Source organism: Ceratotherium simum, chromosome 25 (assembly GCF_057802395.1).
Source record: "Ceratotherium simum simum isolate JZ-2026a chromosome 25, ASM5780239v1, whole genome shotgun sequence".
NCBI classification, from domain to species: domain Eukaryota; kingdom Metazoa; phylum Chordata; class Mammalia; order Perissodactyla; family Rhinocerotidae; genus Ceratotherium; species Ceratotherium simum.
This window is the reverse complement of record NC_141924.1, coordinates 35,082,114-35,092,456: the sequence shown is the minus strand read 5'-3', so window position 1 is coordinate 35,092,456 and position 10,343 is coordinate 35,082,114.

Here is a 10,343-nt window from a genome sequence, read left to right as displayed (position 1 = left end):
TTCAATAATAAAAAATGGGCAAAAGATCCAAATAGACATTTTCCAAAGAAGATACACAAATGAACAACAGGTACATGAGAAGGTGCTCAACATCACTAATCATCAGGGAAATGCAAATCAAAGCCACAATAAAATATCACCTCACACCTGGTAGAATGGCTATCATGAATAAGCAAGACATAACAAGTATTGGCAAGGATGTGGAAAAAAGGAAACTCTTGTGCATTGTTGGTGGAAATATATGTAAATTGGTGCAGCCATAGAGCTACCATATGATCTAGCAAATGCATTTGTGTGTATTTATCCAAAGGAAATGAAATCACTATCTTGAAAAGATATCTGCACCCTCATGTTCACTGCAGCATTATTTATGATGCCAAGACATGGAAACAACCTGTGCCCATCGACAGATGAATAGATAAAGAATGTGGTATATATATACAATGGAACATTATTCAGCCACAAAAAAGAAAGAAATTCTGCTATTTGTGAAAACATGGATGGTACTTGAGGACATTATGCTAAGTGAAATAAGCCAGACAGAGAAATACAAATAAATATTGTATGATCTCAGTTATATGTGAAATCTAAAAAAAAAAAAGAAAGAAAGAAAAGGAACTTAAAGATACAGAGAACTAGAGGATGTACTCTCCTACTGTGGTCACCAGGCAACTATGGATCTGCTTTCTGTCACTATAGATTAGTTTGTATTTTCTAGAATATTACATAAATGGGATTATACAAAATGTACTCTTTTTTTGCCTGGTGTCTTTCACTTAGCATAGTCATTATGATACTCATAAGTAATATAGCACATATCAATAGTTCTTTCCTATTTTATTGCTGAGTACTGCTTCATCGTGTAGATATACAATAATTTATCCATTCATCTGTTGATCGACATTTGGATTGTTTCTAGTTTAGGGCCATTACAGATAAAGCTGATACAAACATTCATCTACAAGTCTTTGTACAGACATATGCTTTCACCTCTCTTGGGTAAATACCTAGGAGTAGAAAGTCTGGATCATACAGCAGGTGAATGTTTAACTTTTCAAGAAAGTGACAAACTATTTTCCATTTTACTTCCTACCTGCAGTGTATGAGAGTTCCAATCGTTTTGCATCCTTGACAATACTAGATATGGTCAGTTGTAAGCCAGCCCTAACAGCCTAGTGGTTCAAGTTCAGTGCTATCACTGCTTCAGCGGCCTAGGTTTGGTTCCTGGTCATGGAATCACACCACTTGTGTGTCAGTAGCCACGCTGTGGTGGTGGCTCTCATAGAAGAACTAGGACTTAGAACTGGAATATACAACTATGCACTGGTGGTTTGGGGAGAAAAAAATATGAGGAAGATACGGTCAGTTGTGCATATCTTTTTTTTTTTTTAATGTAGCTATTCTCATGAGTGTGTAATGGAGTCTCATTGTGGCTTTAGTTTGCATTTCCCTAATGATTAATGATGTTGAGCATCTTTTCATGTGCTTATTTTTTTCATCACTATATCTTCTTTGATGTAGTGTCTGCTTAAATGTTTTTTTTGTTTTGTTTTCTTAATAGGGATATAAAGCAGTGTTTTTAGAATTCCTCTCAGATGCTTCAAGTTCTTGAGAAGAATTTTTAAATTTTGTGTTTTCATTTCAGTGATGACAAAAATTATTATGCTTTTATTCTGTTTCATCTGGATGACGATATATAACAAAATTTTACCAAGCAACTTCAGCTCCTACATTTCCATTTGTATGTATAAAGAATTATCCAGAGCTACTGAGAAGCAAATCATTGCCTATTTAATAATCAAATATTTGTGTCAAATAATTGATGCCAAACCATCCACATCACATTACTGCTTTGTACTATTTTCACCCTCTGGAATCTTAAGATATTTTTCATCTTTTTTCCTCTAATCTATCAATTCACATTTTATAAGCAAATTGACTTTGATATTTCATATTTCTTTTAGATTTTTCTTTTTTATGTCTTAATATCTTCCATTCTGCTTACCTCATAAGAAAAGACATATCTTTAAAAAGTCTCTTCCTTCTTAGTTTTGGAGGAAAAAGTCTCTTCAAAACTGCATTCCTTTTGCATGATGATCAAAAAACATGTACGATTTGCCACATTTCTTCCATTTACTTTTTATTTTTGTTTCTTTAACATGGAACACAAAATCATTAGCATAAAAAGTGGGAGTGTTTTGTTTATGATGACATATACTACCACTGTATACCAGCATCTTTTCTTTTCTTTCTCTACAGCAAGTGTCAATTTGAATATTTTAATATCACTCTTCAGCTGATGGGTGTTGAGGTAAAGGAAGGAGAGGTGAGAGATGCATAAGTTGGTAGCAAATTTCTCTCTTTACCTTATAGCAATATGCAAACTCTTAAACAAGACGTATATCAGTGTAACTGAAGTTGTAAAAAAATATAAAGAAAACCTTAGGTTTTCTTTTTATTTTTTCTATTGTTAGATGAATCATGGTCCAATAAAAGTAATCACTGTATATGTAAAAGGTGTAATGGAAAAATATTTGGTTTTTCATTCAAACCATAATAAATTCCATTGGAGTAAAAAAAAGTTATTAGTTTCTAATATTTTATTTAGTGTTTATATGGCATTTTAAATATTCCTAGATACTAAGAAATCCATAAGGAAGATGTTCCATTTTCATTTTCTAGAAAATAACTAAAGAAAATGGTAGTAACACATTTTTTCAGTATATTTCCTTCTTAAGCATTCAAAAATGCTAATTTGGAAAACACAAGTGTATTATGAAGTACTTTATTAGAGATTTTTGAATTTATCACATTAATATAGTACACATTTTGTGAATGAAAATTAATTTTATCCTATTGTTTATTTTCAAGAGCACTAAAAATTTAAATTGCTAAATTACATAAATTACTTTCTTAATAAAAATGAATCACTTTCTCATTACTAAGATGATAAAAGAGCTATCATTCATCATTGTTACATGTATGATGATGTTACATGTTACGTTACATGATGATGATGCTGTCTGAAATCCTTGACTGATTTAAAGTGGTACTTTCATTCTTTGCAAAATTAAAATAAAATCCAAAAATTTTATACATCATCTCAGAAAGTTATAGCTCTTAGTTATAGCTCTCTATAGTTCTAACTTTACTAAGTTAGAACATTTTTCTATGTTTATCATTTGCTTAAGTGTATCATAAGTCTTTCAACAGGTATTTATGACCAAGAATGATTTAGTAAAAGCATCTTAATGACAGATTGGAAAACTAAATTTTAAAAAATCCTCTTTTGCTCTTGGAAATATTTTTAAAAGGCAAGAAATTATTATTTAAATTTTTATGTTTATTTTACTAAAGCTTCTATTGTACAAAAATAATCAGTAAGTCACTTTTTGCCAATATTTAATATTCCCATTTATCATGATGGCACCAAAATATCTTCTGTCTCATGAAGTAATTTTTAGTTTTTTCTTTCTTCATTAGTCATATTGAAGTATAAGATGGATAATATTTCTTGTTTAAGACAGAAAAAGGATGGGATTCAGAAGTAAAATTGGTGGAATATTAATCGTCAGATAAGGGAAAAAAAGGAGAGAATCTTTTAAGTCATTTTAACTTATCCATTCATTCATTCCACCATTATATATTTAATGTTAGATGCTGTGCTGGATGCTGATGATACAAAGGTGAAATATGACACAGGCCTTGACTTTGTAGAACTTTTCCAACATACATGCTTGATATGTGTAGAATATATTTTCCAGGCTACAATGTATGTGTAGATGCACTAGCTGTGACTAGATGATTCCCCTGTTTTGGCTAATCGAGAAGAGAAATAGTAGAGTCATCTTTCTTCTGTGCCTAGAGATTGGAATTTTGATTCATTATAGACTTAGAGTGTACTGGGAATTTCAAGGAATCTTAGCAACAATTAAGAGGTATTAAATTATTTGATTAAGATCACACATTTATTTGTAGCAATGGAATTTGACTCTACTTCTTATGATCCAAGATTAGTATAGTTTCCTCTGCCATGGCATGAAAAAACGGACTTAACTGATTACATTATTGTTTATACATCTTTTATTTCCAATATGTTTTAAAGGAAGAGGGGAAAAACCCCTTCTTTTGTTACATTCATGCAATCAAATGTTCATAGTTAATTATTTTTGGTATGGCTTCATAAATATTCTTATCTCTCTTCTGCTTTCCGTTTGTTACGTGACCTTAAAAAAAAACAACATAACTCAGACTATTTGATATTCTAACAAGAAAGAACAATTTGGACACAATATTGTCTCTACAATCAAAACTTTAAATAGCAATATTTAAGGAATGTTCAATATTATTTGTGACTTTTAATACATAGTGCATATAAATCATTCATAATAAAAATTTAATTTCTTTGATTTTATTAGAATCTAACATAAATTGCTTATTGTAAATCACTTTAATTTCTATCTACTTCATTTATTTATATTGTTTTCTTAAGTTTAAATTTTAAAATTCTTTTATTATACACTCTAGTTTTTTTTTACTTTGTCTTATTTATGCTTAAGTTCATGAGCTATTTCAGACAAAATGAAGCAACATGCTATGGCTTTTAATTTATACTATTGTTAAAATAAAAATTATATCATAATATGACCTATACGCCTCTCACATTTGTTCAAAGAATTGAAGGATGCCTTATTCCTCATTACTTCACCTGCCCTACGTTTCTCCATCAACATCCACTCCTCATTTTATCATTGCTTTGTTTTAACATGTTGCATAACTACTCCTTTTACAGTATTTGCCTTTGTATTCTCTGCCACATTCATTTAATTCCCAGAACATTATCCATTTTTCTTATTAACCACTTCACTCATTTTTCAAATCCCATAAATAATTATTTCTAATGATTTTCCAGTCCCATACAAAAATTTATGAGAATTATTATAAAATTAAACTTATGGTTTGTGCCCATCTTGAACAAGACATTTTTTTGGAAGTACAATATTTTATAAAGCTACACTAAATTGTATGAGATACTTTTTCTCATAATAATTGTACCCTTAATGAAAAGCTGCTCTTTTGTAAGAAATATAAAAACTGCATATAGTAGAAATCCCTTAAAAATTACCAAAATTTATGGAGAGTAAGCTTCCAGTTAATAATGTGTATCAAATTTGTATACAAAGTTTATAGAAAGGAGGCAAAGCATAAGCAATTCATCCTTTCATCTAAAAACAATTTAAGCACTTCTGTATACCAGAAATGATAGCATACATAGCCATTTATGTTATCGAAAAAAATGTATTTTGTCCTTTGAGGAAGCTACCTTTGTCTAGAAAGTTTCACTAAAGGGCTTCCTAATAAAGCTTTCTAACTTTATTCACAGGTTCATAGTGTTAACCCCTCTCTGACTACTGTCTACTCTTTAACTATTTTGCTCTCCATGCACCTTTATTGCACAAAGCTTAACATTCCTTAATCATTTTTTATGATTTCTCATACTAGATTAAATAATTTAATGTCAGCTTATATTTCTTTTTCATATAAATCTAGGTCCAATATTGATACTTGTTGGTTGAGATCTGCCTCAGCATCCTTCAATAACAATAAACCTATAAATGAGTACTAAGAGAAAAGTGTTTTCATTTGATAAGATCCTGGGCCAAGAACGTGGAATTAAGGGTAAGAGCAGAATAATGAGTCAAGAATGACTATGGTTTACAGCTTTGGTAACAAAGTCCCTTATGTTTAGAAGTTGAGAAGGGGCAAAAGTGTATGAGTTGGGAGAAACACAGACAGGAGAAATAATAGGTTTACAGGTGAAAATAATGAAAGTGGATTTGGATCGTTAAGCTTCAGGTCATTGCATTAATTTCAGGTGGTAATGACTAATAGGTACTAGGAAATATAGGTGTAGCAACGAGAGAGAGGGTGATAAAATAGATTTGGTAAGACGTAGTAGTTAAAGCTATTAGATTGGAATAAATCCATGGGGAGAATCTTAAGAAAAGAGAGAGAGAGAAAGAAAGAAAGAGAGAGAGAAAGGAAGGAAGGAAGGAAAACGAAATGGCTTCTGAGTCTGACTGTAAGATTAGGGGTCAGTTATTTTAAGGTCAGATTAGTAGGCATCAGCCTAAAGGAGGGCACAAAATAAGAAATTTAATTCATGAATAAAAGAAAGGGCAGTATATAAGCATGATTTATAATTTGTGAACAGAGTCTGAGACTCAAGGTTTCTATCGAATAATATAGAAGAAGTAATCCACAGAAGTTCTGATGGACCACTGTGAACCATCAAGCTTATCTTACAATTACTAGTAGCCTAGCTACTAGAAATTTTGAATTCAGGATTCAAGTATTTCAAATAATGAATGGACTTGGGTAGGAGATAGGAAACTCAGTCAAAAGTGAACTTAGGCAATAAAGAACATTAAAATAGTTATCAGAGAAATTGAGGTTCACTTGTGGGGCTTAGTTAATAAGAAACTCTAGTGCAAATGCCAAGTACCAAGCAGGAGTGCCTATAAACTCCCTTCTCAACATTTCCCTTGTGTCTAAAGTGGGGCTCTTGATGGCAGAGGTGAATATAGTTAAGTCGTTTGAGCTGCAAGTTCTGTGGAAGTGGGGAACCAGGCTTACAAACTCAGAACACAGGCAGCTTGAGAACACAGGCCTCCCCAAAAGGAGAAGAGCAGACCAGGTAGGCAGACCCAAAGGTAAGGTGTGGGGCCTCAGGCTCAGCTCCTTTCAGGTTCTCCACTCAGATTAGTCACTCTTCTTTCATGGGTAGGATTCAAAGGAAAAGAGTACAAGTCCAGGGAAGTCTCTCCACATGGAAGCAAGAGGATGGAACACAGAGCATTCTGCCCCTCAGAACACTTAAGGCTTGTAGTCACTCTGCTCTTCTTCCAGGAGTTACTGCTAAAGATAATGAGAAAGTTCTATCATTTCTCCATAGCCATCTTTTAAAAGCTTCTCTCTCTTTTTTTTTTTTTTTTTAAGAGCAACGATACATAATAGAACAAAGATTCCTCCCTTTTTGGTGCCGTTCTAGAGTGGAGTGCTTGCTGTTTTCCACCCTAGAGCTAAGGAACAGACCAAGCCGGGATTTTGATAAGAGGCTAAATCTTGCTAACCTAATAAGTCACTAGAGTACATCAAAAAAAAGGTTAGTATTAGCAAGAGAATTGTTCATCTTACTATGGTTTCATTCCGATAGCGGCACAGGGTTTTTCCCTTCATCACCAACTTCTGAGCACAAAATCTGAAGAAACTAATGAATTTTTCCTCACTCAGTAGAGGAGACAGTGGGATATAAGCAGATGACTGATGGCCTGACACAGAGGAATTGGGCTGGGGATCTTCTGTCCTTCCAAACCTCCAGAGTATAGTTAGGTTGTTTGTATTTACGTCTACAAAATACCCTCTCATCGGAAAAAATGTTAAGTCTACTCCCTATCCTATTATAATGTGTTTTGATTCTGAATTTTTGATTTGAGACACCACTGTAGCCTTTTTGCTGGCACATGCCTCTTCCTGGCTAGAGCTTTGGGTGGATCTATCTCACTATGTGGGAGGTATTTATCACATCTATTTTGTTGTGGGAGGTATTTATCATATCTATTTCTTTGAGTTCCTTCAGCAGCCCTCCCAGCAACTGTGTTCATTTCAAGTTGTATCAGGAAAATTAAAGAGAATATCTTTTAAATACAAAAGAACATTGTGAAGAGATTTTGAAACATGAATTTATGGGATTTCAGAACAATATTTTACACTGATTATTTTTTAGTTTCCATATGTAGCATTGTATTAAAAAATCTCTGATAAATTAAATTACGTAGGCTGTTAATACTGTAAGAGATTATATCAGAAACCTGAGACATTTTCTCCTGCCACAGTTTGCTACAATTAGTTCTTTGTCAGCTTCATAATTTATGACTATTATTTTTTTCACACAGTCTTTTAAAATTTCCCTTTGGAAAGTTGGTTTTCTTCTTTGTAAAGTTATATTTTTCTCTTCTTTTTTAAAAGAAAAATTTGCCTTTCGTGTTTTTGAATAACTTTATACCAATCAAGAGTACCATATTTAGACAAGAAGATAAAAGTTACACATATTTTATTATAAGTTGTTGAAAGGGTTCTTAGTTAAATGGAAAATATTATCAGACATTTACGCTTTTTTTCACTCTGTAATGTTAAGTTCTACAAAGAGGATAATGAAAATAAAATAAACAGCGATAGGCTAACTTCTAAAGAATTAAGTGAACTAAAAGAAAAATATGTAAAATTGGATTATCTAGAAACTTTTAATCCACATACATATGTTGATATTAAATGATGTCCATTTACTTTTCACGAAATTCAATCCTTTGCTATGATTACCTCTATTATTTTGGTATTACGTTAGTATCTATATCAGTCAGGCTTTTGTTTGTTTGTGTATCAGGCCTATCCACAGAGGCTAAAACAAATAAGGTTTATTTTTTTCAAGTAACAAGAGTCAGGAAGTAGGCAGTTGAGGTCAGGGCAGCTGCTTAAGGAAACCATCAAGGGCCAAGATTCATACTGGCTTCCTGATCTGCCATCCTTAGCATGTAATTTTGGACACTGCTCCAGTTCAGGGAACTCGAGCACATTTTAGGCAGAAAAAAGGGCAAAAGACAGGGCAGTTCAGTCTGTCCTACCAAGGGACCTCCACTTATACCTTTGGCTATAACACAGGGCGCAATTATTTTTAACTGTACGTTTTAACCAAAAAAAACAGAGCTTTCTTAGAAAATAATATAAGCCATTTTATTGCTTTTTGACAGAAATGGGTTGCAACACTTTATAATGATTGCAGAGGTTTTCAAAATTTAGAATGCTTCAGATTCATCTAGAAAGTTTATCAAAGATGTGGAGTTCAAGTCCTTAGAAGGAAAGACTTGTAGAGTAGGGCAAGGAGCGCCCAGAATTTTATATTTTAAACTGTCATCACAGTTCATTCTGATACAGATAGTTCACGAACCATTCTTTGAGAAACACTAGTAAATTCTAGTAAACTTCATTGAAGATCTTTTCCTTTATGATTAGTGGAGTTCAAAGTAACTGGTGTTTTAATTTCTTTGAACTTTATGCTTCAACTACTTACAATTTTATTCTTTTACTTCATCCCAATATTTTCCATCTCCTTTTGCTTTCTCTATGTTTGTAAGTGAGACTGACTTTTGCCATTTGCAAACCTTGCCATTTCTAAAAATAACAATAATGATTAAGTGAACTTAATAATTATTTTCCTCTTCATTGATTCATAAGTCATAGTCAGTCTGGAAACTATTACATACTTTTGGGAATAATCTCTAGATCTGTTACTTAAGGTAAATTTTCGGACTTATATTTGAAGATGGCAAAGTACTGAGAAATTTTCAAGTTTGAGAGTACGCAAGCATCAAGTCCTCAGAATTGCTGGTGAAAGAATACTCCTTTTCTGTCTATTTCCTCTCGTTGTTTTTGGTACTGATTTTAGAAAATATCTTTCTTGGCCTTCCATTGAACAGAATGTAGCCTACCTGAAAGGAAGCAAAGGGACTTAGCAGATATAAATTACTAAGCAGTTCCATCCCTCCTTGCTCATATTCATTGATGTGCTAGAGCAGGCTCATGTCAGCTGATTACAGCCAATTGTTAGCATTTATTCCCAATTCCATGTTCAGTCACATTGGGTTGGCAGTTTGAAATTGGCCTTGATGGGTATATCTTATACCACAGAAATCAGCAAATACTACAAATCAGGCTTTTGTTTTGCTTTGTTTTTACTGGAACATCACTGCCTATAAAATTATCCATCTTTCCTCACCTTCAACCCCTTAAGAATTTGAGTCTTGTTTTACATAGCTAAGAGGATGGATTGAAGGGAGAAAGAAAAGAAATGGAAGGAAGGAAGGAAGGAAGGAAGGAAGGAAGGAAGGAAGGAGAGATGGAGGGAGAGAGGAGAGAGGAAGACTTGGTGAAACCAATCAAAATCTGGGCCTGCCTTGTTTTCAATTTCATTCAAATTTAAAAACAAAAGAAAGGAAAACATAAACTAGAGCCTGAAGATTTGAAACAGAATCCTTCTTAATAAAATAAAAATAATTTTTTCAATACAATAACTAGTTTCTACTAAAAAGTACTTGGTTATATTAAAATTGTTTTACTCATCCTTCTCTAAATAAAGAGTCCAGGCATTTTTGAAAGATGGGATGCACCACAGGGAAGAAAGGTGTGGAATGGTTCTAGAACAAAGTAAATCATATAAATGATTTACTGTGTTCTATAGGATACAGATCACGGGTTGCTGAGATCATCACAATGGAAAATATTGATTC